The sequence below is a fragment of the Phyllobates terribilis genome, unplaced genomic scaffold (assembly GCF_046119375.1).
Source record: "Phyllobates terribilis strain yellow unplaced genomic scaffold, ASM4611937v1 Scaffold_2556__1_contigs__length_124230, whole genome shotgun sequence".
Taxonomy (NCBI): domain Eukaryota; kingdom Metazoa; phylum Chordata; class Amphibia; order Anura; family Dendrobatidae; genus Phyllobates; species Phyllobates terribilis.
The window spans coordinates 44846-72539 of record NW_027365313.1 but is presented as its reverse complement, the minus strand read 5'-3'; the positions used below and the strand labels follow the sequence as shown (position 1 = coordinate 72539).

The 27694-nt window shown below is 45.5% G+C and overlaps 20 non-coding genes and 2 pseudogenes across 20 annotated transcripts; all 22 read left to right on the top strand.

Moving 5' to 3' along the window:
• Positions 1 to 942: 942 nt before the first annotated feature.
• LOC141246530 (U2 spliceosomal RNA) lies at positions 943 to 1133 on the top strand. The gene has a single exon (XR_012310110.1). It is a non-coding gene; the product is annotated as a U2 spliceosomal RNA (small nuclear RNA).
• Positions 1134 to 2248: 1115 nt separating this feature from the next.
• On the top strand, positions 2249 to 2439 carry LOC141246529 (U2 spliceosomal RNA). The gene has a single exon (XR_012310109.1). It is a non-coding gene; the product is annotated as a U2 spliceosomal RNA (small nuclear RNA).
• A 1115-nt stretch (positions 2440 to 3554) lies between these two features.
• LOC141246528 (U2 spliceosomal RNA) lies at positions 3555 to 3745 on the top strand. The gene has a single exon (XR_012310108.1). It is a non-coding gene; the product is annotated as a U2 spliceosomal RNA (small nuclear RNA).
• Positions 3746 to 4857: 1112 nt separating this feature from the next.
• LOC141246484 (U2 spliceosomal RNA) lies at positions 4858 to 4973 on the top strand (annotated as a pseudogene).
• A 524-nt stretch (positions 4974 to 5497) lies between these two features.
• On the top strand, positions 5498 to 5679 carry LOC141246479 (U2 spliceosomal RNA). The gene has a single exon (XR_012310065.1). It is a non-coding gene; the product is annotated as a U2 spliceosomal RNA (small nuclear RNA).
• A 1115-nt stretch (positions 5680 to 6794) lies between these two features.
• On the top strand, positions 6795 to 6985 carry LOC141246527 (U2 spliceosomal RNA). Its single transcript, XR_012310107.1, has one exon. It is a non-coding gene; the product is annotated as a U2 spliceosomal RNA (small nuclear RNA).
• Positions 6986 to 8100: 1115 nt separating this feature from the next.
• LOC141246526 (U2 spliceosomal RNA) lies at positions 8101 to 8291 on the top strand. The gene has a single exon (XR_012310106.1). It is a non-coding gene; the product is annotated as a U2 spliceosomal RNA (small nuclear RNA).
• A 1115-nt stretch (positions 8292 to 9406) lies between these two features.
• LOC141246524 (U2 spliceosomal RNA) lies at positions 9407 to 9597 on the top strand. The gene has a single exon (XR_012310104.1). It is a non-coding gene; the product is annotated as a U2 spliceosomal RNA (small nuclear RNA).
• A 1115-nt stretch (positions 9598 to 10712) lies between these two features.
• On the top strand, positions 10713 to 10903 carry LOC141246523 (U2 spliceosomal RNA). Its single transcript, XR_012310103.1, has one exon. It is a non-coding gene; the product is annotated as a U2 spliceosomal RNA (small nuclear RNA).
• Positions 10904 to 12018: 1115 nt separating this feature from the next.
• On the top strand, positions 12019 to 12209 carry LOC141246522 (U2 spliceosomal RNA). Its single transcript, XR_012310102.1, has one exon. It is a non-coding gene; the product is annotated as a U2 spliceosomal RNA (small nuclear RNA).
• A 1115-nt stretch (positions 12210 to 13324) lies between these two features.
• LOC141246521 (U2 spliceosomal RNA) lies at positions 13325 to 13515 on the top strand. Its single transcript, XR_012310101.1, has one exon. It is a non-coding gene; the product is annotated as a U2 spliceosomal RNA (small nuclear RNA).
• Positions 13516 to 14630: 1115 nt separating this feature from the next.
• LOC141246520 (U2 spliceosomal RNA) lies at positions 14631 to 14821 on the top strand. Its single transcript, XR_012310100.1, has one exon. It is a non-coding gene; the product is annotated as a U2 spliceosomal RNA (small nuclear RNA).
• A 1115-nt stretch (positions 14822 to 15936) lies between these two features.
• Positions 15937 to 16127, top strand: LOC141246519 (U2 spliceosomal RNA). The gene has a single exon (XR_012310099.1). It is a non-coding gene; the product is annotated as a U2 spliceosomal RNA (small nuclear RNA).
• Positions 16128 to 17242: 1115 nt separating this feature from the next.
• On the top strand, positions 17243 to 17433 carry LOC141246518 (U2 spliceosomal RNA). Its single transcript, XR_012310098.1, has one exon. It is a non-coding gene; the product is annotated as a U2 spliceosomal RNA (small nuclear RNA).
• A 1115-nt stretch (positions 17434 to 18548) lies between these two features.
• LOC141246476 (U2 spliceosomal RNA) lies at positions 18549 to 18739 on the top strand. The gene has a single exon (XR_012310062.1). It is a non-coding gene; the product is annotated as a U2 spliceosomal RNA (small nuclear RNA).
• A 1115-nt stretch (positions 18740 to 19854) lies between these two features.
• LOC141246517 (U2 spliceosomal RNA) lies at positions 19855 to 20045 on the top strand. The gene has a single exon (XR_012310097.1). It is a non-coding gene; the product is annotated as a U2 spliceosomal RNA (small nuclear RNA).
• Positions 20046 to 21160: 1115 nt separating this feature from the next.
• LOC141246516 (U2 spliceosomal RNA) lies at positions 21161 to 21351 on the top strand. The gene has a single exon (XR_012310096.1). It is a non-coding gene; the product is annotated as a U2 spliceosomal RNA (small nuclear RNA).
• A 1115-nt stretch (positions 21352 to 22466) lies between these two features.
• On the top strand, positions 22467 to 22657 carry LOC141246515 (U2 spliceosomal RNA). Its single transcript, XR_012310095.1, has one exon. It is a non-coding gene; the product is annotated as a U2 spliceosomal RNA (small nuclear RNA).
• Positions 22658 to 23775: 1118 nt separating this feature from the next.
• Positions 23776 to 23891, top strand: LOC141246482 (U2 spliceosomal RNA; annotated as a pseudogene).
• Positions 23892 to 24414: 523 nt separating this feature from the next.
• On the top strand, positions 24415 to 24596 carry LOC141246478 (U2 spliceosomal RNA). The gene has a single exon (XR_012310064.1). It is a non-coding gene; the product is annotated as a U2 spliceosomal RNA (small nuclear RNA).
• Positions 24597 to 25711: 1115 nt separating this feature from the next.
• Positions 25712 to 25902, top strand: LOC141246513 (U2 spliceosomal RNA). Its single transcript, XR_012310093.1, has one exon. It is a non-coding gene; the product is annotated as a U2 spliceosomal RNA (small nuclear RNA).
• A 1115-nt stretch (positions 25903 to 27017) lies between these two features.
• LOC141246512 (U2 spliceosomal RNA) lies at positions 27018 to 27208 on the top strand. The gene has a single exon (XR_012310092.1). It is a non-coding gene; the product is annotated as a U2 spliceosomal RNA (small nuclear RNA).
• The last annotated feature ends 486 nt before the right edge of the window (positions 27209 to 27694 follow it).

Here is a 27694-nt window from a genome sequence, read left to right as displayed (position 1 = left end):
GCAACTGTGCATTGCATTGCCATGTAATGTGATGCAATGCTATCTTTCTAGCTCTCCCTTTCTACTTCCTTTTGGATAAACAGACATATTAGGCAAGCATTTTGGAGCTTTCACCTAAATAACTACAGGTGGTGAGATAAGCTGCACAATATAATTGACCTTTCAGTATATTGTTGCACACACACCATCTATTTAGCAAATGCCCTTGTTATCAACAGCAGCCTTTTAAACTCACCCGAGCTAACAGGTATGTGCGCTGGTTACACTGCTGCGCTTAAAATTTCTTTTTTGGTTTGCTACAATGCCTTTTCTGAAACGTTGTCTCCTTCTGCTGGAACACTGACTTCTTTCATTTAATGCCTGCAGACTATAAAAGAGAACCCAACCCAAAAAGTTTGGTTGATTAGTCTGTGGCATTCTGTTAAACTGTTGCTTATGGCGGTCTCTGTGAGCTTCTCAGCGACATTCAGCCAGCCAGGTATCCTGCCTGCAGTAGATGGAATGTGGCAATGGAACGCTGGCTGCGCGTGTCATAATAGGCTCTGAGCCTTTATATACCTGTGCACAGCAGCAGCCACCTTCAGTCTGCTGCTGGACAGCCAGCAGCAGCAGCAGCAGGAGAGGTATGTAATCAGGAGCCCTCCTGCTAAGGGTAGACAGCTGCTCGTTCCACCCCACCCCCCGCCTTAATTGGTTCTCCTCCCTTCCAACGGTGTTGAGGCGGGTGGGAACAGCAGGGGGTGAAGGTGCTGTGTTTAAAGAGGTGGAGTTATGCAGATCTAAAACGCGTGGATTGCAGCAGCAGCAAGCCGAAAAGTGCAGGCATGTAAGGGATCTAGAGGTTGACAACATGTCTTCTTAACGGGAGTCCAGGAGCTCATCTCCACAAATGGACTTTTTAGGATCCTTGGGTGGCTCCGTAGTTTGAAACCAATTCTGGTTATCGCTTCTCGGCCTTTTGGCTAAGATCAAGTGTAGTATCTGTTCTTATCAGTTTAATATCTGATACGTCCCCTATCTGGGGACCATATATTAAATGGATTTTTAGAACAGGGAGATGGAAAAAGAGCTTGCTCTGTCCACTCCACGCATTGACCTGGTATTGCAGTATCTCCAGGACCGGTGCACCCCTTCTTTAATGCAGTTTCTAAAATCAGAAAGAATTGAATTCAATGTTTTTTGTTCATTTTGCTTGTTTGTCGGATTTTGGGATGGACTCTTTGGCTCTGCTTTTCTTCTCCTCATTGGATTTTTCATGTTCAAAGTTGCAGAAGCCAGATTACAAGCTCATTTTGGTTCAACTTCAGCAACTGTGCATTGCATTGCCATGTAATGTGATGCAATGCTATCTTTCTAGCTCTCCCTTTCTACTTCCTTTTGGATAAACAGACATATTAGGCAAGCATTTTGGAGCTTTCACCTAAATAACTACAGGTGGTGAGATAAGCTGCACAATATAATTGACCTTTCAGTATATTGTTGCACACACACCATCTATTTAGCAAATGCCCTTGTTATCAACAGCAGCCTTTTAAACTCACCCGAGCTAACAGGTATGTGCGCTGGTTACACTGCTGCGCTTAAAATTTCTTTTTTGGTTTGCTACAATGCCTTTTCTGAAACGTTGTCTCCTTCTGCTGGAACACTGACTTCTTTCATTTAATGCCTGCAGACTATAAAAGAGAACCCAACCCAAAAAGTTTGGTTGATTAGTCTGTGGCATTCTGTTAAACTGTTGCTTATGGCGGTCTCTGTGAGCTTCTCAGCGACATTCAGCCAGCCAGGTATCCTGCCTGCAGTAGATGGAATGTGGCAATGGAACGCTGGCTGCGCGTGTCATAATAGGCTCTGAGCCTTTATATACCTGTGCACAGCAGCAGCCACCTTCAGTCTGCTGCTGGACAGCCAGCAGCAGCAGCAGCAGGAGAGGTATGTAATCAGGAGCCCTCCTGCTAAGGGTAGACAGCTGCTCGTTCCACCCCACCCCCCGCCTTAATTGGTTCTCCTCCCTTCCAACGGTGTTGAGGCGGGTGGGAACAGCAGGGGGTGAAGGTGCTGTGTTTAAAGAGGTGGAGTTATGCAGATCTAAAACGCGTGGATTGCAGCAGCAGCAAGCCGAAAAGTGCAGGCATGTAAGGGATCTAGAGGTTGACAACATGTCTTCTTAACGGGAGTCCAGGAGCTCATCTCCACAAATGGACTTTTTAGGATCCTTGGGTGGCTCCGTAGTTTGAAACCAATTCTGGTTATCGCTTCTCGGCCTTTTGGCTAAGATCAAGTGTAGTATCTGTTCTTATCAGTTTAATATCTGATACGTCCCCTATCTGGGGACCATATATTAAATGGATTTTTAGAACAGGGAGATGGAAAAAGAGCTTGCTCTGTCCACTCCACGCATTGACCTGGTATTGCAGTATCTCCAGGACCGGTGCACCCCTTCTTTAATGCAGTTTCTAAAATCAGAAAGAATTGAATTCAATGTTTTTTGTTCATTTTGCTTGTTTGTCGGATTTTGGGATGGACTCTTTGGCTCTGCTTTTCTTCTCCTCATTGGATTTTTCATGTTCAAAGTTGCAGAAGCCAGATTACAAGCTCATTTTGGTTCAACTTCAGCAACTGTGCATTGCATTGCCATGTAATGTGATGCAATGCTATCTTTCTAGCTCTCCCTTTCTACTTCCTTTTGGATAAACAGACATATTAGGCAAGCATTTTGGAGCTTTCACCTAAATAACTACAGGTGGTGAGATAAGCTGCACAATATAATTGACCTTTCAGTATATTGTTGCACACACACCATCTATTTAGCAAATGCCCTTGTTATCAACAGCAGCCTTTTAAACTCACCCGAGCTAACAGGTATGTGCGCTGGTTACACTGCTGCGCTTAAAATTTCTTTTTTGGTTTGCTACAATGCCTTTTCTGAAACGTTGTCTCCTTCTGCTGGAACACTGACTTCTTTCATTTAATGCCTGCAGACTATAAAAGAGAACCCAACCCAAAAAGTTTGGTTGATTAGTCTGTGGCATTCTGTTAAACTGTTGCTTATGGCGGTCTCTGTGAGCTTCTCAGCGACATTCAGCCAGCCAGGTATCCTGCCTGCAGTAGATGGAATGTGGCAATGGAACGCTGGCTGCGCGTGTCATAATAGGCTCTGAGCCTTTATATACCTGTGCACAGCAGCAGCCACCTTCAGTCTGCTGCTGGACAGCCAGCAGCAGCAGCAGCAGGAGAGGTATGTAATCAGGAGCCCTCCTGCTAAGGGTAGACAGCTGCTCGTTCCACCCCACCCCCCGCCTTAATTGGTTCTCCTCCCTTCCAATGGTGTTGAGGCGGGTGGGAACAGCAGGGGGTGAAGGTGCTGTGTTTAAAGAGGTGGAGTTATGCAGATCTAAAACGCGTGGATTGCAGCAGCAGCAAGCCGAAAAGTGCAGGCATGTAAGGGATCTAGAGGTTGACAACATGTCTTCTTAACGGGAGTCCAGGAGCTCATCTCCACAAATGGACTTTTTAGGATCCTTGGGTGGCTCCGTAGTTTGAAACCAATTCTGGTTATCGCTTCTCGGCCTTTTGGCTAAGATCAAGTGTAGTATCTGTTCTTATCAGTTTAATATCTGATACGTCCCCTATCTGGGGACCATATATTAAATGGATTTTTAGAACAGGGAGATGGAAAAAGAGCTTGCTCTGTCCACTCCACGCATTGACCTGGTATTGCAGTATCTCCAGGACCGGTGCACCCCTTCTTTAATGCAGTTTCTAAAATCAGAAAGAATTGAATTCAATGTTTTTTGTTCATTTTGCTTGTTTGTCGGATTTTGGGATGGACTCTTTGGCTCTGCTTTTCTTCTCCTCATTGGATTTTTCATGTTCAAAGTTGCAGAAGCCAGATTACAAGCTCATTTTGGTTCAACTTCAGCAACTGTGCATTGCATTGCCATGTAATGTGATGCAATGCTATCTTTCTAGCTCTCCCTTTCTACTTCCTTTTGGATAAACAGACATATTAGGCAAGCATTTTGGAGCTTTCACCTAAATAACTACAGGTGGTGAGATAAGCTGCACAATATAATTGACCTTTCAGTATATTGTTGCACACACACCATCTATTTAGCAAATGCCCTTGTTATCAACAGCAGCCTTTTAAACTCACCCGAGCTAACAGGTATGTGCGCTGGTTACACTGCTGCGCTTAAAATTTCTTTTTTGGTTTGCTACAATGCCTTTTCTGAAACGTTGTCTCCTTCTGCTGGAACACTGACTTCTTTCATTTAATGCCTGCAGACTATAAAAGAGAACCCAACCCAAAAAGTTTGGTTGATTAGTCTGTGGCATTCTGTTAAACTGTTGCTTATGGCGGTCTCTGTGAGCTTCTCAGCGACATTCAGCCAGCCAGGTATCCTGCCTGCAGTAGATGGAATGTGGCAATGGAACGCTGGCTGCGCGTGTCATAATAGGCTCTGAGCCTTTATATACCTGTGCACAGCAGCAGCCACCTTCAGTCTGCTGCTGGACAGCCAGCAGCAGCAGCAGGAGAGGTATGTAATCAGGAGCCCTCCTGCTAAGGGTAGACAGCTGCTCGTTCCACCCCACCCCCCGCCTTAATTGGTTCTCCTCCCTTCCAACGGTGTTGAGGCGGGTGGGAACAGCAGGGGGTGAAGGTGCTGTGTTTAAAGAGGTGGAGTTATGCAGATCTAAAACGCGTGGATTGCAGCAGCAGCAAGCCGAAAAGTGCAGGCATGTAAGGGATCTAGAGGTTGACAACATGTCTTCTTAACGGGAGTCCAGGAGCTCATCTCCACAAATGGACTTTTTAGGATCCTTGGGTGGCTCCGTAGTTTGAAACCAATTCTGGTTATCGCTTCTCGGCCTTTTGGCTAAGATCAAGTGTAGTATCTTTTGAAAAGGCAGTTTTGTCCTTGGGCTGCCCTAGTAAATTGATGCATATTACACACTGGTTTGGTGCACTTGTTAGTACGCCAGGTGGCTCATAGAGTTATCTGATGGAAAACATGGCCCTCCAGGATCGAAGTCACTAGGCTGGGTAAGTGTGAGGGCTTTGGAGCAATGTGCCCCAGGAGTAGGCGCCCTGGTGGGAGTCCAAGCTTACTGGGACTGGGAACCCCAGAAAGACTTGGCTTCGTAGCACGCCGCACCTTTGCCAATCATACTTTCTGAGCAACCCCCCCTATTCCTGGCCTCCGGGCTAGGAAGGGGAATTTTTATAAACCCGGTCGGAGGTCCGGTCAGCTTTGGGCTGAGAAACCAACAGAGGCTCCAGCTCCACTAGGGTGGCAGCCTAGATGGAAGCTGGGAGCACGAAAACGGCTCTTCTCCGGCTTCGGCTAGGGAGAGCATCGGAGATCCCTGACCCTCGCTGTGGCCTTCTGGCTCGGAGGGATGGGGATGGTTTATTGGGGACCCTCTCCTCCGGGAAGGGTCCACATGAATCCTCGCCTCGTGCGCTGTTTTGGTGTGACTTCGGTCACATTTTTCAGTGCCTTGGATGCAGCTTCAATCAAAAAATCTGTTCTTATCAGTTTAATATCTGATACGTCCCCTATCTGGGGACCATATATTAAATGGATTTTTAGAACAGGGAGATGGAAAAAGAGCTTGCTCTGTCCACTCCACGCATTGACCTGGTATTGCAGTATCTCCAGGACCGGTGCACCCCTTCTTTAATGCAGTTTCTAAAATCAGAAAGAATTGAATTCAATGTTTTTTGTTCATTTTGCTTGTTTGTCGGATTTTGGGATGGACTCTTTGGCTCTGCTTTTCTTCTCCTCATTGGATTTTTCATGTTCAAAGTTGCAGAAGCCAGATTACAAGCTCATTTTGGTTCAACTTCAGCAACTGTGCATTGCATTGCCATGTAATGTGATGCAATGCTATCTTTCTAGCTCTCCCTTTCTACTTCCTTTTGGATAAACAGACATATTAGGCAAGCATTTTGGAGCTTTCACCTAAATAACTACAGGTGGTGAGATAAGCTGCACAATATAATTGACCTTTCAGTATATTGTTGCACACACACCATCTATTTAGCAAATGCCCTTGTTATCAACAGCAGCCTTTTAAACTCACCCGAGCTAACAGGTATGTGCGCTGGTTACACTGCTGCGCTTAAAATTTCTTTTTTGGTTTGCTACAATGCCTTTTCTGAAACGTTGTCTCCTTCTGCTGGAACACTGACTTCTTTCATTTAATGCCTGCAGACTATAAAAGAGAACCCAACCCAAAAAGTTTGGTTGATTAGTCTGTGGCATTCTGTTAAACTGTTGCTTATGGCGGTCTCTGTGAGCTTCTCAGCGACATTCAGCCAGCCAGGTATCCTGCCTGCAGTAGATGGAATGTGGCAATGGAACGCTGGCTGCGCGTGTCATAATAGGCTCTGAGCCTTTATATACCTGTGCACAGCAGCAGCCACCTTCAGTCTGCTGCTGGACAGCCAGCAGCAGCAGCAGCAGGAGAGGTATGTAATCAGGAGCCCTCCTGCTAAGGGTAGACAGCTGCTCGTTCCACCCCACCCCCCGCCTTAATTGGTTCTCCTCCCTTCCAACGGTGTTGAGGCGGGTGGGAACAGCAGGGGGTGAAGGTGCTGTGTTTAAAGAGGTGGAGTTATGCAGATCTAAAACGCGTGGATTGCAGCAGCAGCAAGCCGAAAAGTGCAGGCATGTAAGGGATCTAGAGGTTGACAACATGTCTTCTTAACGGGAGTCCAGGAGCTCATCTCCACAAATGGACTTTTTAGGATCCTTGGGTGGCTCCGTAGTTTGAAACCAATTCTGGTTATCGCTTCTCGGCCTTTTGGCTAAGATCAAGTGTAGTATCTGTTCTTATCAGTTTAATATCTGATACGTCCCCTATCTGGGGACCATATATTAAATGGATTTTTAGAACAGGGAGATGGAAAAAGAGCTTGCTCTGTCCACTCCACGCATTGACCTGGTATTGCAGTATCTCCAGGACCGGTGCACCCCTTCTTTAATGCAGTTTCTAAAATCAGAAAGAATTGAATTCAATGTTTTTTGTTCATTTTGCTTGTTTGTCGGATTTTGGGATGGACTCTTTGGCTCTGCTTTTCTTCTCCTCATTGGATTTTTCATGTTCAAAGTTGCAGAAGCCAGATTACAAGCTCATTTTGGTTCAACTTCAGCAACTGTGCATTGCATTGCCATGTAATGTGATGCAATGCTATCTTTCTAGCTCTCCCTTTCTACTTCCTTTTGGATAAACAGACATATTAGGCAAGCATTTTGGAGCTTTCACCTAAATAACTACAGGTGGTGAGATAAGCTGCACAATATAATTGACCTTTCAGTATATTGTTGCACACACACCATCTATTTAGCAAATGCCCTTGTTATCAACAGCAGCCTTTTAAACTCACCCGAGCTAACAGGTATGTGCGCTGGTTACACTGCTGCGCTTAAAATTTCTTTTTTGGTTTGCTACAATGCCTTTTCTGAAACGTTGTCTCCTTCTGCTGGAACACTGACTTCTTTCATTTAATGCCTGCAGACTATAAAAGAGAACCCAACCCAAAAAGTTTGGTTGATTAGTCTGTGGCATTCTGTTAAACTGTTGCTTATGGCGGTCTCTGTGAGCTTCTCAGCGACATTCAGCCAGCCAGGTATCCTGCCTGCAGTAGATGGAATGTGGCAATGGAACGCTGGCTGCGCGTGTCATAATAGGCTCTGAGCCTTTATATACCTGTGCACAGCAGCAGCCACCTTCAGTCTGCTGCTGGACAGCCAGCAGCAGCAGCAGCAGGAGAGGTATGTAATCAGGAGCCCTCCTGCTAAGGGTAGACAGCTGCTCGTTCCACCCCACCCCCCGCCTTAATTGGTTCTCCTCCCTTCCAACGGTGTTGAGGCGGGTGGGAACAGCAGGGGGTGAAGGTGCTGTGTTTAAAGAGGTGGAGTTATGCAGATCTAAAACGCGTGGATTGCAGCAGCAGCAAGCCGAAAAGTGCAGGCATGTAAGGGATCTAGAGGTTGACAACATGTCTTCTTAACGGGAGTCCAGGAGCTCATCTCCACAAATGGACTTTTTAGGATCCTTGGGTGGCTCCGTAGTTTGAAACCAATTCTGGTTATCGCTTCTCGGCCTTTTGGCTAAGATCAAGTGTAGTATCTGTTCTTATCAGTTTAATATCTGATACGTCCCCTATCTGGGGACCATATATTAAATGGATTTTTAGAACAGGGAGATGGAAAAAGAGCTTGCTCTGTCCACTCCACGCATTGACCTGGTATTGCAGTATCTCCAGGACCGGTGCACCCCTTCTTTAATGCAGTTTCTAAAATCAGAAAGAATTGAATTCAATGTTTTTTGTTCATTTTGCTTGTTTGTCGGATTTTGGGATGGACTCTTTGGCTCTGCTTTTCTTCTCCTCATTGGATTTTTCATGTTCAAAGTTGCAGAAGCCAGATTACAAGCTCATTTTGGTTCAACTTCAGCAACTGTGCATTGCATTGCCATGTAATGTGATGCAATGCTATCTTTCTAGCTCTCCCTTTCTACTTCCTTTTGGATAAACAGACATATTAGGCAAGCATTTTGGAGCTTTCACCTAAATAACTACAGGTGGTGAGATAAGCTGCACAATATAATTGACCTTTCAGTATATTGTTGCACACACACCATCTATTTAGCAAATGCCCTTGTTATCAACAGCAGCCTTTTAAACTCACCCGAGCTAACAGGTATGTGCGCTGGTTACACTGCTGCGCTTAAAATTTCTTTTTTGGTTTGCTACAATGCCTTTTCTGAAACGTTGTCTCCTTCTGCTGGAACACTGACTTCTTTCATTTAATGCCTGCAGACTATAAAAGAGAACCCAACCCAAAAAGTTTGGTTGATTAGTCTGTGGCATTCTGTTAAACTGTTGCTTATGGCGGTCTCTGTGAGCTTCTCAGCGACATTCAGCCAGCCAGGTATCCTGCCTGCAGTAGATGGAATGTGGCAATGGAACGCTGGCTGCGCGTGTCATAATAGGCTCTGAGCCTTTATATACCTGTGCACAGCAGCAGCCACCTTCAGTCTGCTGCTGGACAGCCAGCAGCAGCAGCAGCAGGAGAGGTATGTAATCAGGAGCCCTCCTGCTAAGGGTAGACAGCTGCTCGTTCCACCCCACCCCCCGCCTTAATTGGTTCTCCTCCCTTCCAACGGTGTTGAGGCGGGTGGGAACAGCAGGGGGTGAAGGTGCTGTGTTTAAAGAGGTGGAGTTATGCAGATCTAAAACGCGTGGATTGCAGCAGCAGCAAGCCGAAAAGTGCAGGCATGTAAGGGATCTAGAGGTTGACAACATGTCTTCTTAACGGGAGTCCAGGAGCTCATCTCCACAAATGGACTTTTTAGGATCCTTGGGTGGCTCCGTAGTTTGAAACCAATTCTGGTTATCGCTTCTCGGCCTTTTGGCTAAGATCAAGTGTAGTATCTGTTCTTATCAGTTTAATATCTGATACGTCCCCTATCTGGGGACCATATATTAAATGGATTTTTAGAACAGGGAGATGGAAAAAGAGCTTGCTCTGTCCACTCCACGCATTGACCTGGTATTGCAGTATCTCCAGGACCGGTGCACCCCTTCTTTAATGCAGTTTCTAAAATCAGAAAGAATTGAATTCAATGTTTTTTGTTCATTTTGCTTGTTTGTCGGATTTTGGGATGGACTCTTTGGCTCTGCTTTTCTTCTCCTCATTGGATTTTTCATGTTCAAAGTTGCAGAAGCCAGATTACAAGCTCATTTTGGTTCAACTTCAGCAACTGTGCATTGCATTGCCATGTAATGTGATGCAATGCTATCTTTCTAGCTCTCCCTTTCTACTTCCTTTTGGATAAACAGACATATTAGGCAAGCATTTTGGAGCTTTCACCTAAATAACTACAGGTGGTGAGATAAGCTGCACAATATAATTGACCTTTCAGTATATTGTTGCACACACACCATCTATTTAGCAAATGCCCTTGTTATCAACAGCAGCCTTTTAAACTCACCCGAGCTAACAGGTATGTGCGCTGGTTACACTGCTGCGCTTAAAATTTCTTTTTTGGTTTGCTACAATGCCTTTTCTGAAACGTTGTCTCCTTCTGCTGGAACACTGACTTCTTTCATTTAATGCCTGCAGACTATAAAAGAGAACCCAACCCAAAAAGTTTGGTTGATTAGTCTGTGGCATTCTGTTAAACTGTTGCTTATGGCGGTCTCTGTGAGCTTCTCAGCGACATTCAGCCAGCCAGGTATCCTGCCTGCAGTAGATGGAATGTGGCAATGGAACGCTGGCTGCGCGTGTCATAATAGGCTCTGAGCCTTTATATACCTGTGCACAGCAGCAGCCACCTTCAGTCTGCTGCTGGACAGCCAGCAGCAGCAGCAGCAGGAGAGGTATGTAATCAGGAGCCCTCCTGCTAAGGGTAGACAGCTGCTCGTTCCACCCCACCCCCCGCCTTAATTGGTTCTCCTCCCTTCCAACGGTGTTGAGGCGGGTGGGAACAGCAGGGGGTGAAGGTGCTGTGTTTAAAGAGGTGGAGTTATGCAGATCTAAAACGCGTGGATTGCAGCAGCAGCAAGCCGAAAAGTGCAGGCATGTAAGGGATCTAGAGGTTGACAACATGTCTTCTTAACGGGAGTCCAGGAGCTCATCTCCACAAATGGACTTTTTAGGATCCTTGGGTGGCTCCGTAGTTTGAAACCAATTCTGGTTATCGCTTCTCGGCCTTTTGGCTAAGATCAAGTGTAGTATCTGTTCTTATCAGTTTAATATCTGATACGTCCCCTATCTGGGGACCATATATTAAATGGATTTTTAGAACAGGGAGATGGAAAAAGAGCTTGCTCTGTCCACTCCACGCATTGACCTGGTATTGCAGTATCTCCAGGACCGGTGCACCCCTTCTTTAATGCAGTTTCTAAAATCAGAAAGAATTGAATTCAATGTTTTTTGTTCATTTTGCTTGTTTGTCGGATTTTGGGATGGACTCTTTGGCTCTGCTTTTCTTCTCCTCATTGGATTTTTCATGTTCAAAGTTGCAGAAGCCAGATTACAAGCTCATTTTGGTTCAACTTCAGCAACTGTGCATTGCATTGCCATGTAATGTGATGCAATGCTATCTTTCTAGCTCTCCCTTTCTACTTCCTTTTGGATAAACAGACATATTAGGCAAGCATTTTGGAGCTTTCACCTAAATAACTACAGGTGGTGAGATAAGCTGCACAATATAATTGACCTTTCAGTATATTGTTGCACACACACCATCTATTTAGCAAATGCCCTTGTTATCAACAGCAGCCTTTTAAACTCACCCGAGCTAACAGGTATGTGCGCTGGTTACACTGCTGCGCTTAAAATTTCTTTTTTGGTTTGCTACAATGCCTTTTCTGAAACGTTGTCTCCTTCTGCTGGAACACTGACTTCTTTCATTTAATGCCTGCAGACTATAAAAGAGAACCCAACCCAAAAAGTTTGGTTGATTAGTCTGTGGCATTCTGTTAAACTGTTGCTTATGGCGGTCTCTGTGAGCTTCTCAGCGACATTCAGCCAGCCAGGTATCCTGCCTGCAGTAGATGGAATGTGGCAATGGAACGCTGGCTGCGCGTGTCATAATAGGCTCTGAGCCTTTATATACCTGTGCACAGCAGCAGCCACCTTCAGTCTGCTGCTGGACAGCCAGCAGCAGCAGCAGCAGGAGAGGTATGTAATCAGGAGCCCTCCTGCTAAGGGTAGACAGCTGCTCGTTCCACCCCACCCCCCGCCTTAATTGGTTCTCCTCCCTTCCAACGGTGTTGAGGCGGGTGGGAACAGCAGGGGGTGAAGGTGCTGTGTTTAAAGAGGTGGAGTTATGCAGATCTAAAACGCGTGGATTGCAGCAGCAGCAAGCCGAAAAGTGCAGGCATGTAAGGGATCTAGAGGTTGACAACATGTCTTCTTAACGGGAGTCCAGGAGCTCATCTCCACAAATGGACTTTTTAGGATCCTTGGGTGGCTCCGTAGTTTGAAACCAATTCTGGTTATCGCTTCTCGGCCTTTTGGCTAAGATCAAGTGTAGTATCTGTTCTTATCAGTTTAATATCTGATACGTCCCCTATCTGGGGACCATATATTAAATGGATTTTTAGAACAGGGAGATGGAAAAAGAGCTTGCTCTGTCCACTCCACGCATTGACCTGGTATTGCAGTATCTCCAGGACCGGTGCACCCCTTCTTTAATGCAGTTTCTAAAATCAGAAAGAATTGAATTCAATGTTTTTTGTTCATTTTGCTTGTTTGTCGGATTTTGGGATGGACTCTTTGGCTCTGCTTTTCTTCTCCTCATTGGATTTTTCATGTTCAAAGTTGCAGAAGCCAGATTACAAGCTCATTTTGGTTCAACTTCAGCAACTGTGCATTGCATTGCCATGTAATGTGATGCAATGCTATCTTTCTAGCTCTCCCTTTCTACTTCCTTTTGGATAAACAGACATATTAGGCAAGCATTTTGGAGCTTTCACCTAAATAACTACAGGTGGTGAGATAAGCTGCACAATATAATTGACCTTTCAGTATATTGTTGCACACACACCATCTATTTAGCAAATGCCCTTGTTATCAACAGCAGCCTTTTAAACTCACCCGAGCTAACAGGTATGTGCGCTGGTTACACTGCTGCGCTTAAAATTTCTTTTTTGGTTTGCTACAATGCCTTTTCTGAAACGTTGTCTCCTTCTGCTGGAACACTGACTTCTTTCATTTAATGCCTGCAGACTATAAAAGAGAACCCAACCCAAAAAGTTTGGTTGATTAGTCTGTGGCATTCTGTTAAACTGTTGCTTATGGCGGTCTCTGTGAGCTTCTCAGCGACATTCAGCCAGCCAGGTATCCTGCCTGCAGTAGATGGAATGTGGCAATGGAACGCTGGCTGCGCGTGTCATAATAGGCTCTGAGCCTTTATATACCTGTGCACAGCAGCAGCCACCTTCAGTCTGCTGCTGGACAGCCAGCAGCAGCAGCAGCAGGAGAGGTATGTAATCAGGAGCCCTCCTGCTAAGGGTAGACAGCTGCTCGTTCCACCCCACCCCCCGCCTTAATTGGTTCTCCTCCCTTCCAACGGTGTTGAGGCGGGTGGGAACAGCAGGGGGTGAAGGTGCTGTGTTTAAAGAGGTGGAGTTATGCAGATCTAAAACGCGTGGATTGCAGCAGCAGCAAGCCGAAAAGTGCAGGCATGTAAGGGATCTAGAGGTTGACAACATGTCTTCTTAACGGGAGTCCAGGAGCTCATCTCCACAAATGGACTTTTTAGGATCCTTGGGTGGCTCCGTAGTTTGAAACCAATTCTGGTTATCGCTTCTCGGCCTTTTGGCTAAGATCAAGTGTAGTATCTGTTCTTATCAGTTTAATATCTGATACGTCCCCTATCTGGGGACCATATATTAAATGGATTTTTAGAACAGGGAGATGGAAAAAGAGCTTGCTCTGTCCACTCCACGCATTGACCTGGTATTGCAGTATCTCCAGGACCGGTGCACCCCTTCTTTAATGCAGTTTCTAAAATCAGAAAGAATTGAATTCAATGTTTTTTGTTCATTTTGCTTGTTTGTCGGATTTTGGGATGGACTCTTTGGCTCTGCTTTTCTTCTCCTCATTGGATTTTTCATGTTCAAAGTTGCAGAAGCCAGATTACAAGCTCATTTTGGTTCAACTTCAGCAACTGTGCATTGCATTGCCATGTAATGTGATGCAATGCTATCTTTCTAGCTCTCCCTTTCTACTTCCTTTTGGATAAACAGACATATTAGGCAAGCATTTTGGAGCTTTCACCTAAATAACTACAGGTGGTGAGATAAGCTGCACAATATAATTGACCTTTCAGTATATTGTTGCACACACACCATCTATTTAGCAAATGCCCTTGTTATCAACAGCAGCCTTTTAAACTCACCCGAGCTAACAGGTATGTGCGCTGGTTACACTGCTGCGCTTAAAATTTCTTTTTTGGTTTGCTACAATGCCTTTTCTGAAACGTTGTCTCCTTCTGCTGGAACACTGACTTCTTTCATTTAATGCCTGCAGACTATAAAAGAGAACCCAACCCAAAAAGTTTGGTTGATTAGTCTGTGGCATTCTGTTAAACTGTTGCTTATGGCGGTCTCTGTGAGCTTCTCAGCGACATTCAGCCAGCCAGGTATCCTGCCTGCAGTAGATGGAATGTGGCAATGGAACGCTGGCTGCGCGTGTCATAATAGGCTCTGAGCCTTTATATACCTGTGCACAGCAGCAGCCACCTTCAGTCTGCTGCTGGACAGCCAGCAGCAGCAGCAGCAGGAGAGGTATGTAATCAGGAGCCCTCCTGCTAAGGGTAGACAGCTGCTCGTTCCACCCCACCCCCCGCCTTAATTGGTTCTCCTCCCTTCCAACGGTGTTGAGGCGGGTGGGAACAGCAGGGGGTGAAGGTGCTGTGTTTAAAGAGGTGGAGTTATGCAGATCTAAAACGCGTGGATTGCAGCAGCAGCAAGCCGAAAAGTGCAGGCATGTAAGGGATCTAGAGGTTGACAACATGTCTTCTTAACGGGAGTCCAGGAGCTCATCTCCACAAATGGACTTTTTAGGATCCTTGGGTGGCTCCGTAGTTTGAAACCAATTCTGGTTATCGCTTCTCGGCCTTTTGGCTAAGATCAAGTGTAGTATCTGTTCTTATCAGTTTAATATCTGATACGTCCCCTATCTGGGGACCATATATTAAATGGATTTTTAGAACAGGGAGATGGAAAAAGAGCTTGCTCTGTCCACTCCACGCATTGACCTGGTATTGCAGTATCTCCAGGACCGGTGCACCCCTTCTTTAATGCAGTTTCTAAAATCAGAAAGAATTGAATTCAATGTTTTTTGTTCATTTTGCTTGTTTGTCGGATTTTGGGATGGACTCTTTGGCTCTGCTTTTCTTCTCCTCATTGGATTTTTCATGTTCAAAGTTGCAGAAGCCAGATTACAAGCTCATTTTGGTTCAACTTCAGCAACTGTGCATTGCATTGCCATGTAATGTGATGCAATGCTATCTTTCTAGCTCTCCCTTTCTACTTCCTTTTGGATAAACAGACATATTAGGCAAGCATTTTGGAGCTTTCACCTAAATAACTACAGGTGGTGAGATAAGCTGCACAATATAATTGACCTTTCAGTATATTGTTGCACACACACCATCTATTTAGCAAATGCCCTTGTTATCAACAGCAGCCTTTTAAACTCACCCGAGCTAACAGGTATGTGCGCTGGTTACACTGCTGCGCTTAAAATTTCTTTTTTGGTTTGCTACAATGCCTTTTCTGAAACGTTGTCTCCTTCTGCTGGAACACTGACTTCTTTCATTTAATGCCTGCAGACTATAAAAGAGAACCCAACCCAAAAAGTTTGGTTGATTAGTCTGTGGCATTCTGTTAAACTGTTGCTTATGGCGGTCTCTGTGAGCTTCTCAGCGACATTCAGCCAGCCAGGTATCCTGCCTGCAGTAGATGGAATGTGGCAATGGAACGCTGGCTGCGCGTGTCATAATAGGCTCTGAGCCTTTATATACCTGTGCACAGCAGCAGCCACCTTCAGTCTGCTGCTGGACAGCCAGCAGCAGCAGCAGCAGGAGAGGTATGTAATCAGGAGCCCTCCTGCTAAGGGTAGACAGCTGCTCGTTCCACCCCACCCCCCGCCTTAATTGGTTCTCCTCCCTTCCAACGGTGTTGAGGCGGGTGGGAACAGCAGGGGGTGAAGGTGCTGTGTTTAAAGAGGTGGAGTTATGCAGATCTAAAACGCGTGGATTGCAGCAGCAGCAAGCCGAAAAGTGCAGGCATGTAAGGGATCTAGAGGTTGACAACATGTCTTCTTAACGGGAGTCCAGGAGCTCATCTCCACAAATGGACTTTTTAGGATCCTTGGGTGGCTCCGTAGTTTGAAACCAATTCTGGTTATCGCTTCTCGGCCTTTTGGCTAAGATCAAGTGTAGTATCTGTTCTTATCAGTTTAATATCTGATACGTCCCCTATCTGGGGACCATATATTAAATGGATTTTTAGAACAGGGAGATGGAAAAAGAGCTTGCTCTGTCCACTCCACGCATTGACCTGGTATTGCAGTATCTCCAGGACCGGTGCACCCCTTCTTTAATGCAGTTTCTAAAATCAGAAAGAATTGAATTCAATGTTTTTTGTTCATTTTGCTTGTTTGTCGGATTTTGGGATGGACTCTTTGGCTCTGCTTTTCTTCTCCTCATTGGATTTTTCATGTTCAAAGTTGCAGAAGCCAGATTACAAGCTCATTTTGGTTCAACTTCAGCAACTGTGCATTGCATTGCCATGTAATGTGATGCAATGCTATCTTTCTAGCTCTCCCTTTCTACTTCCTTTTGGATAAACAGACATATTAGGCAAGCATTTTGGAGCTTTCACCTAAATAACTACAGGTGGTGAGATAAGCTGCACAATATAATTGACCTTTCAGTATATTGTTGCACACACACCATCTATTTAGCAAATGCCCTTGTTATCAACAGCAGCCTTTTAAACTCACCCGAGCTAACAGGTATGTGCGCTGGTTACACTGCTGCGCTTAAAATTTCTTTTTTGGTTTGCTACAATGCCTTTTCTGAAACGTTGTCTCCTTCTGCTGGAACACTGACTTCTTTCATTTAATGCCTGCAGACTATAAAAGAGAACCCAACCCAAAAAGTTTGGTTGATTAGTCTGTGGCATTCTGTTAAACTGTTGCTTATGGCGGTCTCTGTGAGCTTCTCAGCGACATTCAGCCAGCCAGGTATCCTGCCTGCAGTAGATGGAATGTGGCAATGGAACGCTGGCTGCGCGTGTCATAATAGGCTCTGAGCCTTTATATACCTGTGCACAGCAGCAGCCACCTTCAGTCTGCTGCTGGACAGCCAGCAGCAGCAGCAGCAGGAGAGGTATGTAATCAGGAGCCCTCCTGCTAAGGGTAGACAGCTGCTCGTTCCACCCCACCCCCCGCCTTAATTGGTTCTCCTCCCTTCCAACGGTGTTGAGGCGGGTGGGAACAGCAGGGGGTGAAGGTGCTGTGTTTAAAGAGGTGGAGTTATGCAGATCTAAAACGCGTGGATTGCAGCAGCAGCAAGCCGAAAAGTGCAGGCATGTAAGGGATCTAGAGGTTGACAACATGTCTTCTTAACGGGAGTCCAGGAGCTCATCTCCACAAATGGACTTTTTAGGATCCTTGGGTGGCTCCGTAGTTTGAAACCAATTCTGGTTATCGCTTCTCGGCCTTTTGGCTAAGATCAAGTGTAGTATCTGTTCTTATCAGTTTAATATCTGATACGTCCCCTATCTGGGGACCATATATTAAATGGATTTTTAGAACAGGGAGATGGAAAAAGAGCTTGCTCTGTCCACTCCACGCATTGACCTGGTATTGCAGTATCTCCAGGACCGGTGCACCCCTTCTTTAATGCAGTTTCTAAAATCAGAAAGAATTGAATTCAATGTTTTTTGTTCATTTTGCTTGTTTGTCGGATTTTGGGATGGACTCTTTGGCTCTGCTTTTCTTCTCCTCATTGGATTTTTCATGTTCAAAGTTGCAGAAGCCAGATTACAAGCTCATTTTGGTTCAACTTCAGCAACTGTGCATTGCATTGCCATGTAATGTGATGCAATGCTATCTTTCTAGCTCTCCCTTTCTACTTCCTTTTGGATAAACAGACATATTAGGCAAGCATTTTGGAGCTTTCACCTAAATAACTACAGGTGGTGAGATAAGCTGCACAATATAATTGACCTTTCAGTATATTGTTGCACACACACCATCTATTTAGCAAATGCCCTTGTTATCAACAGCAGCCTTTTAAACTCACCCGAGCTAACAGGTATGTGCGCTGGTTACACTGCTGCGCTTAAAATTTCTTTTTTGGTTTGCTACAATGCCTTTTCTGAAACGTTGTCTCCTTCTGCTGGAACACTGACTTCTTTCATTTAATGCCTGCAGACTATAAAAGAGAACCCAACCCAAAAAGTTTGGTTGATTAGTCTGTGGCATTCTGTTAAACTGTTGCTTATGGCGGTCTCTGTGAGCTTCTCAGCGACATTCAGCCAGCCAGGTATCCTGCCTGCAGTAGATGGAATGTGGCAATGGAACGCTGGCTGCGCGTGTCATAATAGGCTCTGAGCCTTTATATACCTGTGCACAGCAGCAGCCACCTTCAGTCTGCTGCTGGACAGCCAGCAGCAGCAGCAGCAGGAGAGGTATGTAATCAGGAGCCCTCCTGCTAAGGGTAGACAGCTGCTCGTTCCACCCCACCCCCCGCCTTAATTGGTTCTCCTCCCTTCCAACGGTGTTGAGGCGGGTGGGAACAGCAGGGGGTGAAGGTGCTGTGTTTAAAGAGGTGGAGTTATGCAGATCTAAAACGCGTGGATTGCAGCAGCAGCAAGCCGAAAAGTGCAGGCATGTAAGGGATCTAGAGGTTGACAACATGTCTTCTTAACGGGAGTCCAGGAGCTCATCTCCACAAATGGACTTTTTAGGATCCTTGGGTGGCTCCGTAGTTTGAAACCAATTCTGGTTATCGCTTCTCGGCCTTTTGGCTAAGATCAAGTGTAGTATCTGTTATTATCAGTTTAATATCTGATACGTCCCCTATCTGGGGACCATATATTAAATGGATTTTTAGAACAGGGAGATGGAAAAAGAGCTTGCTCTGTCCACTCCACGCATTGACCTGGTATTGCAGTATCTCCAGGACCGGTGCACCCCTTCTTTAATGCAGTTTCTAAAATCAGAAAGAATTGAATTCAATGTTTTTTGTTCATTTTGCTTGTTTGTCGGATTTTGGGATGGACTCTTTGGCTCTGCTTTTCTTCTCCTCATTGGATTTTTCATGTTCAAAGTTGCAGAAGCCAGATTACAAGCTCATTTTGGTTCAACTTCAGCAACTGTGCATTGCATTGCCATGTAATGTGATGCAATGCTATCTTTCTAGCTCTCCCTTTCTACTTCCTTTTGGATAAACAGACATATTAGGCAAGCATTTTGGAGCTTTCACCTAAATAACTACAGGTGGTGAGATAAGCTGCACAATATAATTGACCTTTCAGTATATTGTTGCACACACACCATCTATTTAGCAAATGCCCTTGTTATCAACAGCAGCCTTTTAAACTCACCCGAGCTAACAGGTATGTGCGCTGGTTACACTGCTGCGCTTAAAATTTCTTTTTTGGTTTGCTACAATGCCTTTTCTGAAACGTTGTCTCCTTCTGCTGGAACACTGACTTCTTTCATTTAATGCCTGCAGACTATAAAAGAGAACCCAACCCAAAAAGTTTGGTTGATTAGTCTGTGGCATTCTGTTAAACTGTTGCTTATGGCGGTCTCTGTGAGCTTCTCAGCGACATTCAGCCAGCCAGGTATCCTGCCTGCAGTAGATGGAATGTGGCAATGGAACGCTGGCTGCGCGTGTCATAATAGGCTCTGAGCCTTTATATACCTGTGCACAGCAGCAGCCACCTTCAGTCTGCTGCTGGACAGCCAGCAGCAGCAGCAGCAGGAGAGGTATGTAATCAGGAGCCCTCCTGCTAAGGGTAGACAGCTGCTCGTTCCACCCCACCCCCCGCCTTAATTGGTTCTCCTCCCTTCCAACGGTGTTGAGGCGGGTGGGAACAGCAGGGGGTGAAGGTGCTGTGTTTAAAGAGGTGGAGTTATGCAGATCTAAAACGCGTGGATTGCAGCAGCAGCAAGCCGAAAAGTGCAGGCATGTAAGGGATCTAGAGGTTGACAACATGTCTTCTTAACGGGAGTCCAGGAGCTCATCTCCACAAATGGACTTTTTAGGATCCTTGGGTGGCTCCGTAGTTTGAAACCAATTCTGGTTATCGCTTCTCGGCCTTTTGGCTAAGATCAAGTGTAGTATCTGTTCTTATCAGTTTAATATCTGATACGTCCCCTATCTGGGGACCATATATTAAATGGATTTTTAGAACAGGGAGATGGAAAAAGAGCTTGCTCTGTCCACTCCACGCATTGACCTGGTATTGCAGTATCTCCAGGACCGGTGCACCCCTTCTTTAATGCAGTTTCTAAAATCAGAAAGAATTGAATTCAATGTTTTTTGTTCATTTTGCTTGTTTGTCGGATTTTGGGATGGACTCTTTGGCTCTGCTTTTCTTCTCCTCATTGGATTTTTCATGTTCAAAGTTGCAGAAGCCAGATTACAAGCTCATTTTGGTTCAACTTCAGCAACTGTGCATTGCATTGCCATGTAATGTGATGCAATGCTATCTTTCTAGCTCTCCCTTTCTACTTCCTTTTGGATAAACAGACATATTAGGCAAGCATTTTGGAGCTTTCACCTAAATAACTACAGGTGGTGAGATAAGCTGCACAATATAATTGACCTTTCAGTATATTGTTGCACACACACCATCTATTTAGCAAATGCCCTTGTTATCAACAGCAGCCTTTTAAACTCACCCGAGCTAACAGGTATGTGCGCTGGTTACACTGCTGCGCTTAAAATTTCTTTTTTGGTTTGCTACAATGCCTTTTCTGAAACGTTGTCTCCTTCTGCTGGAACACTGACTTCTTTCATTTAATGCCTGCAGACTATAAAAGAGAACCCAACCCAAAAAGTTTGGTTGATTAGTCTGTGGCATTCTGTTAAACTGTTGCTTATGGCGGTCTCTGTGAGCTTCTCAGCGACATTCAGCCAGCCAGGTATCCTGCCTGCAGTAGATGGAATGTGGCAATGGAACGCTGGCTGCGCGTGTCATAATAGGCTCTGAGCCTTTATATACCTGTGCACAGCAGCAGCCACCTTCAGTCTGCTGCTGGACAGCCAGCAGCAGCAGCAGCAGGAGAGGTATGTAATCAGGAGCCCTCCTGCTAAGGGTAGACAGCTGCTCGTTCCACCCCACCCCCCGCCTTAATTGGTTCTCCTCCCTTCCAACGGTGTTGAGGCGGGTGGGAACAGCAGGGGGTGAAGGTGCTGTGTTTAAAGAGGTGGAGTTATGCAGATCTAAAACGCGTGGATTGCAGCAGCAGCAAGCCGAAAAGTGCAGGCATGTAAGGGATCTAGAGGTTGACAACATGTCTTCTTAACGGGAGTCCAGGAGCTCATCTCCACAAATGGACTTTTTAGGATCCTTGGGTGGCTCCGTAGTTTGAAACCAATTCTGGTTATCGCTTCTCGGCCTTTTGGCTAAGATCAAGTGTAGTATCTGTTCTTATCAGTTTAATATCTGATACGTCCCCTATCTGGGGACCATATATTAAATGGATTTTTAGAACAGGGAGATGGAAAAAGAGCTTGCTCTGTCCACTCCACGCATTGACCTGGTATTGCAGTATCTCCAGGACCGGTGCACCCCTTCTTTAATGCAGTTTCTAAAATCAGAAAGAATTGAATTCAATGTTTTTTGTTCATTTTGCTTGTTTGTCGGATTTTGGGATGGACTCTTTGGCTCTGCTTTTCTTCTCCTCATTGGATTTTTCATGTTCAAAGTTGCAGAAGCCAGATTACAAGCTCATTTTGGTTCAACTTCAGCAACTGTGCATTGCATTGCCATGTAATGTGATGCAATGCTATCTTTCTAGCTCTCCCTTTCTACTTCCTTTTGGATAAACAGACATATTAGGCAAGCATTTTGGAGCTTTCACCTAAATAACTACAGGTGGTGAGATAAGCTGCACAATATAATTGACCTTTCAGTATATTGTTGCACACACACCATCTATTTAGCAAATGCCCTTGTTATCAACAGCAGCCTTTTAAACTCACCCGAGCTAACAGGTATGTGCGCTGGTTACACTGCTGCGCTTAAAATTTCTTTTTTGGTTTGCTACAATGCCTTTTCTGAAACGTTGTCTCCTTCTGCTGGAACACTGACTTCTTTCATTTAATGCCTGCAGACTATAAAAGAGAACCCAACCCAAAAAGTTTGGTTGATTAGTCTGTGGCATTCTGTTAAACTGTTGCTTATGGCGGTCTCTGTGAGCTTCTCAGCGACATTCAGCCAGCCAGGTATCCTGCCTGCAGTAGATGGAATGTGGCAATGGAACGCTGGCTGCGCGTGTCATAATAGGCTCTGAGCCTTTATATACCTGTGCACAGCAGCAGCCACCTTCAGTCTGCTGCTGGACAGCCAGCAGCAGCAGCAGCAGGAGAGGTATGTAATCAGGAGCCCTCCTGCTAAGGGTAGACAGCTGCTCGTTCCACCCCACCCCCCGCCTTAATTGGTTCTCCTCCCTTCCAACGGTGTTGAGGCGGGTGGGAACAGCAGGGGGTGAAGGTGCTGTGTTTAAAGAGGTGGAGTTATGCAGATCTAAAACGCGTGGATTGCAGCAGCAGCAAGCCGAAAAGTGCAGGCATGTAAGGGATCTAGAGGTTGACAACATGTCTTCTTAACGGGAGTCCAGGAGCTCATCTCCACAAATGGACTTTTTAGGATCCTTGGGTGGCTCCGTAGTTTGAAACCAATTCTGGTTATCGCTTCTCGGCCTTTTGGCTAAGATCAAGTGTAGTATCTGTTCTTATCAGTTTAATATCTGATACGTCCCCTATCTGGGGACCATATATTAAATGGATTTTTAGAACAGGGAGATGGAAAAAGAGCTTGCTCTGTCCACTCCACGCATTGACCTGGTATTGCAGTATCTCCAGGACCGGTGCACCCCTTCTTTAATGCAGTTTCTAAAATCAGAAAGAATTGAATTCAATGTTTTTTGTTCATTTTGCTTGTTTGTCGGATTTTGGGATGGACTCTTTGGCTCTGCTTTTCTTCTCCTCATTGGATTTTTCATGTTCAAAGTTGCAGAAGCCAGATTACAAGCTCATTTTGGTTCAACTTCAGCAACTGTGCATTGCATTGCCATGTAATGTGATGCAATGCTATCTTTCTAGCTCTCCCTTTCTACTTCCTTTTGGATAAACAGACATATTAGGCAAGCATTTTGGAGCTTTCACCTAAATAACTACAGGTGGTGAGATAAGCTGCACAATATAATTGACCTTTCAGTATATTGTTGCACACACACCATCTATTTAGCAAATGCCCTTGTTATCAACAGCAGCCTTTTAAACTCACCCGAGCTAACAGGTATGTGCGCTGGTTACACTGCTGCGCTTAAAATTTCTTTTTTGGTTTGCTACAATGCCTTTTCTGAAACGTTGTCTCCTTCTGCTGGAACACTGACTTCTTTCATTTAATGCCTGCAGACTATAAAAGAGAACCCAACCCAAAAAGTTTGGTTGATTAGTCTGTGGCATTCTGTTAAACTGTTGCTTATGGCGGTCTCTGTGAGCTTCTCAGCGACATTCAGCCAGCCAGGTATCCTGCCTGCAGTAGATGGAATGTGGCAATGGAACGCTGGCTGCGCGTGTCATAATAGGCTCTGAGCCTTTATATACCTGTGCACAGCAGCAGCCACCTTCAGTCTGCTGCTGGACAGCCAGCAGCAGCAGCAGCAGCAGGAGAGGTATGTAATCAGGAGCCCTCCTGCTAAGGGTAGACAGCTGCTCGTTCCACCCCACCCCCCGCCTTAATTGGTTCTCCTCCCTTCCAACGGTGTTGAGGCGGGTGGGAACAGCAGGGGGTGAAGGTGCTGTGTTTAAAGAGGTGGAGTTATGCAGATCTAAAACGCGTGGATTGCAGCAGCAGCAAGCCGAAAAGTGCAGGCATGTAAGGGATCTAGAGGTTGACAACATGTCTTCTTAACGGGAGTCCAGGAGCTCATCTCCACAAATGGACTTTTTAGGATCCTTGGGTGGCTCCGTAGTTTGAAACCAATTCTGGTTATCGCTTCTCGGCCTTTTGGCTAAGATCAAGTGTAGTATCTTTTGAAAAGGCAGTTTTGTCCTTGGGCTGCCCTAGTAAATTGATGCATATTACACACTGGTTTGGTGCACTTGTTAGTACGCCAGGTGGCTCATAGAGTTATCTGATGGAAAACATGGCCCTCCAGGATCGAAGTCACTAGGCTGGGTAAGTGTGAGGGCTTTGGAGCAATGTGCCACAGGAGTAGGCGCCCTGGTGGGAGTCCAAGCTTACTGGGGCTGGGAACCCCAGAAAGACTTGGCTTCGTAGCACGCCGCACCTTTGCCAATCATACTTTCTGAGCAACCCCCCTATTCCTGGCCTCCGGGCTAGGAAGGGGAATTTTTATAAACCCGGTCGGAGGTCCGGTCAGCTTTGGGCTGAGAAACCAACACAGGCTCCAGCTCCACTAGGGTGGCAGCCTAGATGGAAGCTGGGAGCACGAAAACGGCTCTTCTCCGGCTTCGGCTAGGGAGAGCATCGGAGATCCCTGACCCTCGCTGTGGCCTTCTGGCTCAGAGGGATGGGGATGGTTTATTGGGGACCCTCTCCTCCGGGAAGGGTCCACATGAATCCTCGCCTCGTGCGCTGTTTTGGTGTGACTTCGGTCACATTTTTCAGTGCCTTGGATGCAGCTTCAATCAAAAAATCTGTTCTTATCAGTTTAATATCTGATACGTCCCCTATCTGGGGACCATATATTAAATGGATTTTTAGAACAGGGAGATGGAAAAAGAGCTTGCTCTGTCCACTCCACGCATTGACCTGGTATTGCAGTATCTCCAGGACCGGTGCACCCCTTCTTTAATGCAGTTTCTAAAATCAGAAAGAATTGAATTCAATGTTTTTTGTTCATTTTGCTTGTTTGTCGGATTTTGGGATGGACTCTTTGGCTCTGCTTTTCTTCTCCTCATTGGATTTTTCATGTTCAAAGTTGCAGAAGCCAGATTACAAGCTCATTTTGGTTCAACTTCAGCAACTGTGCATTGCATTGCCATGTAATGTGATGCAATGCTATCTTTCTAGCTCTCCCTTTCTACTTCCTTTTGGATAAACAGACATATTAGGCAAGCATTTTGGAGCTTTCACCTAAATAACTACAGGTGGTGAGATAAGCTGCACAATATAATTGACCTTTCAGTATATTGTTGCACACACACCATCTATTTAGCAAATGCCCTTGTTATCAACAGCAGCCTTTTAAACTCACCCGAGCTAACAGGTATGTGCGCTGGTTACACTGCTGCGCTTAAAATTTCTTTTTTGGTTTGCTACAATGCCTTTTCTGAAACGTTGTCTCCTTCTGCTGGAACACTGACTTCTTTCATTTAATGCCTGCAGACTATAAAAGAGAACCCAACCCAAAAAGTTTGGTTGATTAGTCTGTGGCATTCTGTTAAACTGTTGCTTATGGCGGTCTCTGTGAGCTTCTCAGCGACATTCAGCCAGCCAGGTATCCTGCCTGCAGTAGATGGAATGTGGCAATGGAACGCTGGCTGCGCGTGTCATAATAGGCTCTGAGCCTTTATATACCTGTGCACAGCAGCAGCCACCTTCAGTCTGCTGCTGGACAGCCAGCAGCAGCAGCAGCAGGAGAGGTATGTAATCAGGAGCCCTCCTGCTAAGGGTAGACAGCTGCTCGTTCCACCCCACCCCCCGCCTTAATTGGTTCTCCTCCCTTCCAACGGTGTTGAGGCGGGTGGGAACAGCAGGGGGTGAAGGTGCTGTGTTTAAAGAGGTGGAGTTATGCAGATCTAAAACGCGTGGATTGCAGCAGCAGCAAGCCGAAAAGTGCAGGCATGTAAGGGATCTAGAGGTTGACAACATGTCTTCTTAACGGGAGTCCAGGAGCTCATCTCCACAAATGGACTTTTTAGGATCCTTGGGTGGCTCCGTAGTTTGAAACCAATTCTGGTTATCGCTTCTCGGCCTTTTGGCTAAGATCAAGTGTAGTATCTGTTCTTATCAGTTTAATATCTGATACGTCCCCTATCTGGGGACCATATATTAAATGGATTTTTAGAACAGGGAGATGGAAAAAGAGCTTGCTCTGTCCACTCCACGCATTGACCTGGTATTGCAGTATCTCCAGGACCGGTGCACCCCTTCTTTAATGCAGTTTCTAAAATCAGAAAGAATTGAATTCAATGTTTTTTGTTCATTTTGCTTGTTTGTCGGATTTTGGGATGGACTCTTTGGCTCTGCTTTTCTTCTCCTCATTGGATTTTTCATGTTCAAAGTTGCAGAGGCCAGATTACAAGCTCATTTTGGTTCAACTTCAGCAACTGTGCATTGCATTGCCATGTAATGTGATGCAATGCTATCTTTCTAGCTCTCCCTTTCTACTTCCTTTTGGATAAACAGACATATTAGGCAAGCATTTTGGAGCTTTCACCTAAATAACTACAGGTGGTGAGATAAGCTGCACAATATAATTGACCTTTCAGTATATTGTTGCACACACACCATCTATTTAGCAAATGCCCTTGTTATCAACAGCAGCCTTTTAAACTCACCCGAGCTAACAGGTATGTGCGCTGGTTACACTGCTGCGCTTAAAATTTCTTTTTTGGTTTGCTACAATGCCTTTTCTGAAACGTTGTCTCCTTCTGCTGGAACACTGACTTCTTTCATTTAATGCCTGCAGACTATAAAAGAGAACCCAACCCAAAAAGTTTGGTTGATTAGTCTGTGGCATTCTGTTAAACTGTTGCTTATGGCGGTCTCTGTGAGCTTCTCAGCGACATTCAGCCAGCCAGGTATCCTGCCTGCAGTAGATGGAATGTGGCAATGGAACGCTGGCTGCGCGTGTCATAATAGGCTCTGAGCCTTTATATACCTGTGCACAGCAGCAGCCACCTTCAGTCTGCTGCTGGACAGCCAGCAGCAGCAGCAGCAGGAGAGGTATGTAATCAGGAGCCCTCCTGCTAAGGGTAGACAGCTGCTCGTTCCACCCCACCCCCCGCCTTAATTGGTTCTCCTCCCTTCCAACGGTGTTGAGGCGGGTGGGAACAGCAGGGGGTGAAGGTGCTGTGTTTAAAGAGGTGGAGTTATGCAGATCTAAAACGCGTGGATTGCAGCAGCAGCAAGCCGAAAAGTGCAGGCATGTAAGGGATCTAGAGGTTGACAACATGTCTTCTTAACGGGAGTCCAGGAGCTCATCTCCACAAATGGACTTTTTAGGATCCTTGGGTGGCTCCGTAGTTTGAAACCAATTCTGGTTATCGCTTCTCGGCCTTTTGGCTAAGATCAAGTGTAGTATCTGTTCTTATCAGTTTAATATCTGATACGTCCCCTATCTGGGGACCATATATTAAATGGATTTTTAGAACAGGGAGATGGAAAAAGAGCTTGCTCTGTCCACTCCACGCATTGACCTGGTATTGCAGTATCTCCAGGACCGGTGCACCCCTTCTTTAATGCAGTTTCTAAAATCAGAAAGAATTGAATTCAATGTTTTTTGTTCATTTTGCTTGTTTGTCGGATTTTGGGATGGACTCTTTGGCTCTGCTTTTCTTCTCCTCATTGGATTTTTCATGTTCAAAGTTGCAGAAGCCAGATTACAAGCTCATTTTGGTTCAACTTCAGCAACTGTGCATTGCATTGCCATGTAATGTGATGCAATGCTATCTTTCTAGCTCTCCCTTTCTACTTCCTTTTGGATAAACAGACATATTAGGCAAGCATTTTGGAGCTTTCACCTAAATAACTACAGGTGGTGAGATAAGCTGCACAATATAATTGACCTTTCAGTATATTGTTGCACACACACCATCTATTTAGCAAATGCCCTTGTTATCAACAGCAGCCTTTTAAACTCACCCGAGCTAACAGGTATGTGCGCTGGTTACACTGCTGCGCTTAAAATTTCTTTTTTGGTTTGCTACAATGCCTTTTCTG